This window comes from Ptychodera flava, chromosome 12 (genome assembly GCF_041260155.1).
Source record: "Ptychodera flava strain L36383 chromosome 12, AS_Pfla_20210202, whole genome shotgun sequence".
NCBI classification, from domain to species: domain Eukaryota; kingdom Metazoa; phylum Hemichordata; class Enteropneusta; family Ptychoderidae; genus Ptychodera; species Ptychodera flava.
The window spans coordinates 30340100-30350293 of NC_091939.1; the positions used below are offsets into that span (position 1 = coordinate 30340100).

Consider the following 10194-nt stretch of genomic DNA (forward strand, 5'->3'; position numbering starts at 1 on the left):
CAACTCGGAAAATGAATGAGGTGTTACTAGGCACATATAGACAGGCCACATTCAAGGTTCACTATAGGATAATTAAAGAGCAATATTGTGAATTGGCCAAGGCAGTCCATGTATCTTTCAGCCTTATGGCCTTTACATAAACGACTTAAGTCTTTTTAGGGGGATTCACAAGCCCTTAGAGAAACAAACGTGTGGTATATTGGGTAAATACAACTGATCAACGTGTGTATAAATGTCTTTCACTTTCATTCTATTTTTTAGGATAACGATTTTTCTCATCAACAAGATAAATTGTCGCAAACACAATGCACAGCAATTAAATCAACTGAGATCAGAGCCGAATTCTGTTAAAATAAAGTGTGAACCATGGCTATGCATAAAAGATTAATTATCAAGAGATACATGTTGATTCCATAGTACTCTCTTTTACACATTCACTTGGTTTGAAAACTACAGATATTTCCAACAATATGTGGTCTCTTAGAATTTTTTTACTCCAAAGATAATTATAATCTGTGGAGTCTAAAGCAAACAAAATTACACTACTGTACCTCCGTGGATTTCAATATCATACAGTTATCAGCACAACTATGTCAATCATATTTCTTAATTGTTCTGTTAAATCTCATCAAAAAGAAAAAAGTAAAAGACAATGAGGCAACATTTCAGTAATTTCCCAATGGAAAATAAGGCATTTGTAGTTCAATTTGGCTACGCACAAGATGAGACATTCAACCTCTCAGATAAAATTTGACAATGATCTTGGACTCGACATTGACCATACAGAAATTTTTCACATGTCTGTGATTTTGGACATAAAATCTTAAAACCCTGACAGATCATCAATAATCTTAAAACCCTGACAGATCATAAATTATGTATCCGTGACCGCACAAAACATGTTGTGCATAATCTTTGGAACATGGATATCCTCCAATGATAATGACATCATTATCTCCAGATGTGCATACTGAAATAATAATCATTCATACGCTTTGCATAAATTTATATTGATCACTTATGATTGGAGGCTGGGATTTCTTTTCCGAATAAGCTCATGACGACAGAGTCTACAAATATGCTGGCAGATTACTTCATGACGCATGTAGAAATGAGAATTAAGAGATTCACCGTCTATGCATGATATAAAGTGCTTGCCAAATTGTTCTTCATTTGATCTTACAATTTACTACAAAACCAGCCTGACAAACGGTCATTAGGAAGGTTACATGAAAGAAACTGGATCAACCCTGTAGCTCTCATAAGATGACACAATCCAGACAACCTGTTGATCTCACTGTACCAGCTGACATGTTGGGGGCAAGCTTAGCTCTGGGAGCATATACGTAGGGTACATGTAGGTTCAAATGTGCCAACTAACTTAGAAGATAAATGAATTATTTCAGTGAATATTGGAATTTCTCTAAATTTCCTTGAAGTATTAAAACCAAAACTACTACATGTATTTATGTTAATGTGAAATACTCCGTCACATCAATGAGAACTCTGAGACAGTGACATGTGAGCATAACTTGTAACACACTTGGTAGAGTTGTTTGTGCAATGCAAGGGTTGTGTAAAACCATAATGGACAGTCTCTGAATCAGTACTTTTATGCTCCGTATCGCATTCTGGGTGATGCATGTATGATGTAATGATCATAGTTGTACAATTAGAAATGGTTTCTTCTGTGGTGCTGCCGCATACTGATTCTCAGAGATCAGTGATCAATAGAGATAATGATAAATATCTAAAACAGTGTGACTGGTTTGCCAAAGATTTAATGAGTCTCTACCAATAAATAAGTATACATATGTATACATGGTGGAATTGGAAATCTAGCACATATCCCTGATAACCGTGTTTCTGTTCAATTTTCAATACATATATGCCCCTTTTCCTTTCAGGTTCTAAATCATATTTTGATATAACATGGACCCTGTCATGGTTTTCAGACATGTGATAGAGCGTTGATGTAAGCATTAAACAAACCATGGCATGGTCTACTCTGCACAAATGTCCCCAGCTTTCTGCAGAACTTTATGCAAATGAGCTTGGAAACACTGGTGGCACGACTGCAGGGGCAAGTTCTATGCTGTATGTACGGCGTCTGCCATGCAGGTGTCGATTCTGTGACTCACACTGAATAAAATTAAATAAACATTCACTATGGAGAAAGGTACAAAGATTGACCGATGAATTTGTGGTGCTAAATATAGGAGGTGAATACCTCTGTGACAGTATTATTTTCCAAGCCTTGGTTGTGACGTAATCACATGATACAAATATTTTCATATTGATAGAGTAAACTATATCCATAAGACTGGTCTGTGGAACTATACATGTAGTATGCCACATACATTGTATTACATGGAAGCACAACAACGCAAGTAAACACCATAGCACTACAATTTCAGTTTGATCTCCGGGAGGATGAGGAGCTGTGGTTGAAAATGCTTCTGTATGTCATATCAACATTATGAATGTCACGGAGCTGGCCGTGGATGAGATCTCGAGCTAGGCTGTTACCGGGGAGACACCCCAGGACCAGCTGGGTCTTGATAATAAACTCCTAATCAACTGAATGCTTGATGAAGCCATCTTCAATTGCTTGACTATATATATAGATGACTGTTGCCTGATTATAATACAAAGGAAGAAGCAATGCTGTAGCCACTTGTCATGCAAGTTTCCGAGAATTTATTCAATTATGGTCTGGATCCCAATGAAAAGTGACCCAGGGGCTGAAGGAGATAATTCAGCTGTGACTGTACATATATAAGCAATCATCGAATTTGACATAAATGTGCATAACAATGTATAGAAGATGATTTTTCAAAGAGTTGTGTACTAAATGTCTGCTTGAGTAAATGATATGATGTGTCAAAGATTTTCAGTTGCTAAACGAAGTGAATCTACAGAAATAGCTATCAGCTGTTTTTGAACCTTAAGAAAATAAAAATTCCAAATGTCATTACAATTTCAAAAATATGCCTGACATTTTCCTTGTGTATGCAAAATTTCAAAGTTATTATATCACATAAAAATTTTCGGAGAGTTTTTTTAAAAATTGCAAAAACTGCACTAAAATGCAATACAGCATACATTGTATTTTGTTATACTTGGACAAATGTGACATGTCCATCACAGAGGAACCTGTATACCAAAGTCGATTTTGAGAAATCAACTGTTGACGGACAACAGACAGATGGATAGAAAAGGAGGGACAGATTGACTGACCACTATGGATGACAACAGACCATCAGCCTATTTGATTAAGCTCAATGTCGCTAGCAGCCAGGCTAACAAGCTGACTATCGAGTGATTATCGTGAAAGCTATTCATCATTGCTCATCGAACGTTACATGAAGTTACGCAATGATGGTTGCAAGTCTTTTCAGAACTGAGACAGCTATGCACACCAAGTGACAGCCACGCCATTAAATCAGTCAAATTGCACAATGACTGAGCTGTCTTGCACACAAAATGGTCGTTCCATTCCAGTTAAATTAGAAAAAGACAATTTGGGTTGTAATACTGATAAAATGAAAAATAAATGACTGAAATATTTAGACACTTGATAATATACATTTGACAAAATCTGGACACTATATTTTACAAAATATGCCCTACTTTTCTTAAATTTTCCAGGACTGAACTGAAGAGTGTGCAGTCAGAGTAAGACAATCATTTCGTGAATTTAAATAATTCTACCCATTGACCGACTTTAAGAGCCTGAAATGTCTGGTGTAATATTGATATAGGATTACAGCACACTGTGAATGCGGTAAAAGGTCTGGTGAGTTAAAGTCATACATTGTGCATATTATCTCTAGTACAATTGTGGTAGGCTGAGGCAAAGAGCGTCCAAAAATTTTTGCAACCTTTATAAAATACACTCCAGTCTTTGCCAAAATTTTGATAAGAAACCGTATCCAATGAAATGTGATATCCATTTGGTCCAAAATTATCACAAAACTTACAGAAAAATTCATAAAAATTGTTAAAATGTTGCATTAAATTTTGGAGGGAAAAATTACAGCACCCATAGGGTTATAAAGCTATGTGTATACCAGTATTCAACAGGTTGTTGCTCTGAATGTCACATACCAACTTTTAAATGTCTGCACATCACACCACTAGACTTTCTCAATATTGGGTGAAAGAAATTTATGTTAAGCTTCCAAAATGATACCTTTCTTGTACTCAACTAACGTGGGCCATCAGTCATGCTGCTTATGAAAAGCCGTTACATAAGAGTATATGTGTTATCAGTTACATAAGAGTATATGTGTTATGCTATATAGATGTATTCAACAGGTGGTTGCTTTGAATATCACATACCAAACATTAATGATGCATTTTTCAATGTGCAACATTTCGCTGTGAGGGGAGAACTTCCAGTATTACAGTTTAACTGCATCATTTTAAATACATTCCCGTCAGTCGGGTAGAATTTCTAACATGAACACCAACCACCTGGTGACAAATTGGTTGGCTACAAACATGCGGAAATGGACCTGATGATGTGGAAATTGGGAATATTCATTTGACATTCATGGAAAAGAGCCTTCCACTTCACATAAGAGGATTAACAGAAATGCTTGGAACGTATCAATATCAGGCTCAGAACGAAACTCATTTGAGACTCGAGTGATAGCTGCCACTTCTTCCACTAAACTCGATGCCCTTGCAGAAAGGTGTGGGAAGGCACACAAGAGTGGGCAGCGCAGCAAACTTTTAAGACCCTCTCAAAATAGGTGTTTTTTTATGTTAATTAGTATTCTCTCCCTTTCTACTGCAGAGCAAAATCTTCCCATCATATTATTTATAGAATTTCTCTTGCTCTTCAAAAATCTCCCTCTTCACCCCCGGCTTGAATTAATGGTTCAATCCAATGAGAGACTAACACACAAGACTAATTAATTTGACTATAACTTTTCATTTACACATCAGATACTTCTGAGCAAAGCTTGTCATGATTAATATGCGCCTGCTATACCATACTAACACGTAAAAACTTCCCATGATTTCCACAATTTAATATTGACTTATGATAGGAACTGTGCATCTTCCATTTGTCAAAACTGAGATTTCAAAGCTGTGACAATTCTGCTTCTAGGAAATGGTCATAAGGTTGACATAATTTCCATAAATTCAGATGACAAAATTTTCAGACATTCTCCACAAATCTACATACACGTTTTTCAAAAAAATGGCGACTAAAATAACTTCTCCAAGGGTCTTTTCAGTCATGATCATTTGCATATCTGGGCAAAAACCTCCTGGGTGCTTAACCACAAAACTGTTTGTTTTAATATAAGAAAACGTCATACAGTAGATTTCTTATTGGAACTTATTCTTTGAAATTTGTCATAGGCGAGATGCGTTTCCACAACGCCTTGAGCAAAAACACAAGAAAAGACAACTTACGGAAACTGATTTTTACAGAATGATAACCATCAATTACAAGAAGTTAATGTTCGTTTTTCCATTTTGTGAATTTCATTGAAAACTATTGTGGCTCGAGACATGACCTTGGGCAATGGCTTTTACAAGTATGACGTAATGTGTCTGGTATGGATGAATTTAGCACAATACGTCCTTGTTAAAACATACCAGCAATATGCAATGTGTTCTTTACTGGAATGTGCCCCTGTAGATTTTAAAACATTCCTTCTTTAATTATAATATAATAAAAAATATTCTATTTTTTAATGATCAACATTATCACCTTGGTCCGATGAAATGCAAATTTCTTTATATTAAGGTAGTTCGTGCCTCAAAATCAAAAGACTTGAACTTTTCCCCAAACTTTCCTCAAGCAAACTTTGAACCAATTTCCCTTTCGAAATCAAGAATCAAAGTCAGGGTCGCCATGCAAAATTTGGTAATAAAGAAGATAACCTGACATTTACTGATGCTTAAATTCAAAATGGCCACCATCCCTGTGTGAACTCCACTGGAAAAGATACAGTTTTTGTTTTTCACAAAAATAAGTTGGTGAAAATTTTATTTACTTCAAGAGCTTAAAAATGAACCTCCACAAGTGATAGACAAAAGCTGTATTGTGAAAGTTTGAGTATTGGTATGACAGTCCCTGGTGCTATTCTACCTTAAACCAAAATATAAGCAGTTATTATTGTTGAGAAATGTTGGTGCTATGCAAATGTATGATGTCGTTGGGTGATATAATGGTCATACTTCAGGATTGGCAGTCGTAGGGCAACTGCTTCCAATGGATGACCATGAATGACCCTAATAATTTACATCACTACCCAAAACCAAAAGCAGAAAGATATTGTCAGCTTCAAAATTTTATTTCCAAAATGCTGCAAACTATGGAATAAAAGAGCTGTACCAAATATTCAGAAATCATATCTATTTTCCAGGAATCCTTGGATGACCGAAAACAATGGATGGAAAACAACTGCATGTTTTCACTTCATATGTGAAGTTGATCCCAGAAAAGGAAACGGCAAAAAAGACTATCACACACCATGTGCTCATTGGTGGAGGTTTACTGACGTTGTGGTAGGAATAATTGAAGCGAGATGGCAAACTGACAACAGTTATTGCTGTAGAATCAGTCTTTGCAATCATAACAGTGGCGGGGAATTTCATAGATCATTATTCTTTATGACTCACTCATCTACCATCAAAAGTAAAAGATTTTTGCATGCCCATTCTATACTGTTGACTGTTTCCAGGTACCCAAAGCACAATGCCTCATGGGAGTGCATTCACTTTCAGACAGTTTCGAGGGACCCACTGGAAGATAGCCATCATTTGTCTCACACTCAGTAAGCTTATGTGTAGTGGCAACGGACTGTCTCTAGCACATCCGAAATTCCACTCCATGTTGCCAGTGGAAATCGGATTTTGAGCAAGTTGTTTTTTATGCAAATAAGTTGCCACCTGGACAGATCCTTGTCCAAGGTACAAATGAATAAGAAATAATGAAGTTATCACTCACCACTTTGCTCCACTGAGGTAATATGAGGCAACAGAGAAAACAAATAGGACTTTCAAAGCTTTCCTAAATTGGTTCATAATTAGAGAATGTTGACAGAGATAACTTTCTTAAATCTTTGAACAGATTCACTGAACAAATACTCTGAAAAACATGTCAGGCTCCCCTATATAAATCATAGATAATCTTCTACTCCACAGTCTATACTAAAATAGATAGTATACAGGGAAAAAATATTTTTTTTGCAACAGACTTCAAGAAAGAATCAATTTACTGCTTATAATCAAGGATTTGAATAATTTTCCCATAGACGTTGTGAAAGCAAAACCACACAGCATTTTCAGAATCTAACTTAGTGAAAAAATTTGTGGCAGTGAATTAATTGCCTTTGCATCTTTTTTCAACACCTTTTAAACTTGGTTGCGTACACGTACAACTAGCAAAATCTTCAACTTGATGAAGGTGTCTATATTGGGATTAAGAAGAAGGATGATGATGATCCCAAAGCTGGATCCCTAAGCCGGCAGATAAATATATACACACCACATCGTAACAAAGCTGTGGCTGCGACTGTGATGGAATAGATATCACATTCAAACATATGTCCCTTCAATTTTGTATCCTGCAAAGATGTCCACGCTTTGGCGTTTTTCAGAATGGAGCTCTTTCACACGAGAACCACCTGTCATTTTCTCACGAGGACTAAGTGGGACAAAATTTATAAATATGTGGTTAATTACCCTCTTTTGGACAGAAAAATGAAATTCATAATATCTACTGACCAGCATTGAATGATATAAAATGCTATAAATATAATGCCACATCAGGGTATTTCAAGTCAAAATAGACAATGTATACTGCAGACACACTGAGACAGATACACATTGCAGCACAACTTTTCAAATAATTTTAGGAATTTTTTCAATGAATTATGTTCCGACTTGCAACTGAGAATTTTACTTGGAGTGGCTATCATGGTTGAAAACAAAGTTACAGTAACCGTTCCCGATAATACCTTTCCTCTATGACCACTAATTCAGCTCTCTCAGTGACATTGGTGAAATCTCAATCTATTTTCACAGTTAAAGACAAATCGTCCACACCTAAGCCGACAACTATCTCATTGCCTGTATAGTCCTGCAGCATTCACGCCTGAGGTGTGAGCCATGTACAGCTAGCTCAGTAGGGGGGGGGGGGAGGAGGGGGCGGATCAGTTATGTAATAGCTGTAGCAGGGAGTCCTGCAAATTTGACAAACATGTTGAAATGATTTGAAGACATTAATCATTATACTACCCTGGCATCAAAATGAACTTTTGTCACAATGTCAAGCTGTATAAACTACAACCAATACTTTCTCTACACTTTGGCGTAAACAAATCCTTTTGTCATTGATTGAAATATTTAGGATTGTTTTTTTTGTTTTCTTCGTTTGTTGTTGTTTTTGATACAGCTGATCAAAATTTACGATAGTCTATAGGTGATCTTCTGGAATATGGGTTAAAATACGAAGAACAGTCCACTAACCGAAACGCGGAAAAACGTCAACAGCTGTATGTTTATGCCATAGACCCTCGAGGGTCGGTACGGCCATACGATGGCCAAGATACATGCAATCCAAGGATAGATCAGCATGTATATAGATCGTGAAACCATGAACGCCTGTTGTATGTCCATGGTAAAACGAAGACTTCTGCGGCCGTGTAGATAATGCTCGTAGTAATATAAAAACGAGCCGCTCAGACTTTTTCAACCCGCGACGTTCGTGTGCTACGTCCATAGATCAACTGATCGACCATGTTGTTTTGTTTTCTTGCTCAATAAAGTATTTGCATCGATTCCCCAGGTTAACTGAGTGTCTTCAGCTCGACCGGCGCTGTCACGTTTTCTGCAACGTGCCGCCGCCTCTCACGTTTGAACCAATGCTGCACGTTTCAATCTCCATGCCTCACTTCGATCAACGCGTCGCGGCCAGGTTTTCGTGAGAAAATATCCAACCAGACAAGGATTCACTGCTAAAAAGATATTTATCAATCGCGTTTTGGTCATTTCTGCCGCGCGACGTGATCAAATATTTGAGTTCTGAGCAATAGTGCTATATAGGAAGCACAGACAAATATTAATTTTCCGACTCCGCGTATGCCAAGACATACACACATACGATGCATATTGCAATATTACATGTATGAGATACACTTATAAATGTACACACATTGGCAATGCAAAACTAGACCGAGTAAGAAAAATACCTTTTACTTCGTAGAAAGCCTTGTATACGATGAGAAAACGACTAATGGTGCGTTGTCCGGATGACTTGGTTCGGGATATGATAGTGTCATTTCGTCCAGACCAACCGCCATGCTCAGTTGCATGTGTACATCGAAGTCACGTTGTCAGCCACGATGCACCAAAACCACAATGCTCTGCACGACAATGTTGAGAACGAACCTTATATGATCAGACCTTGGTTAAACGCCGTACAAATTATAGCATCTCTCACTGTCAAACTTCCCCAGTTTTCGGTGTCATCGGTAAAGACGTCATTTATGTAAACAATTGGGAAACTTACATAAAGACACTAGTATTGCCGAGGCGGGTGTGCACAGGATGCGGAAAGAGGGACGACCACCGCGAAAAAGTTAGGCTAGTCAATGACGCCCAACCAATGGGAGAGGGCGACAGTCACAATGACACGCAGCTAGCGCTCGTCATCAACTCTACGCATATTTTCATACCGACTGTGACTTGAAAATAGAGAGTCTTTGGTCGGAAGTTCACGTATGAATAATCGATCGGCAACTTCAAGGATAGTTTTTCTCCGATTGTTAATTCACGGCGTCGAGTTTTAGCTGTCCGATATTTTTATCAGCGTCCTTAGCCTTCTTTCTGCTGTTGGTCTTCTGTTTGTTGTTGTTGTTGTTGTTGTTGTTTTGTTGTTATCGACGATGATTTGATTTTATTTCCTCAAAAATTGTGTATGCATATTTGATGTTACGCATGGCAAGACAGAATGGCCCCTGAGCGTTGACATGAGGACGTTATTTTAAAGTGCTGGCTTTTTCATGTGAGTTGTTTCTCCTAAAATATAATTGATATCACCATCTTTGCCGCTATGATCATAATCATCATGATCACCATTATCATAACGTTCATTAATAACTCATGACAATTACTTTTTTACAAATTTATAAGAGAATGACGGGCGACACTCAAAAAATGTCG

The 10194-nt window shown here is 37.3% G+C and overlaps 1 protein-coding gene across 1 annotated transcript in view; it reads right to left on the bottom strand.

Moving 5' to 3' along the window:
* LOC139145596 (nuclear hormone receptor E75-like) overlaps positions 1-9505 on the bottom strand; it is a 33081-nt gene extending 23576 nt beyond the window's left edge. The window contains exon 1 of the mRNA XM_070716842.1: positions 9222-9505. The gene's annotated coding sequence lies outside the window, so the exon portion shown is untranslated. The remainder of the gene's footprint in view (positions 1-9221) is intronic.
* Between the last annotated feature and the right edge of the window lie 689 nt (positions 9506-10194).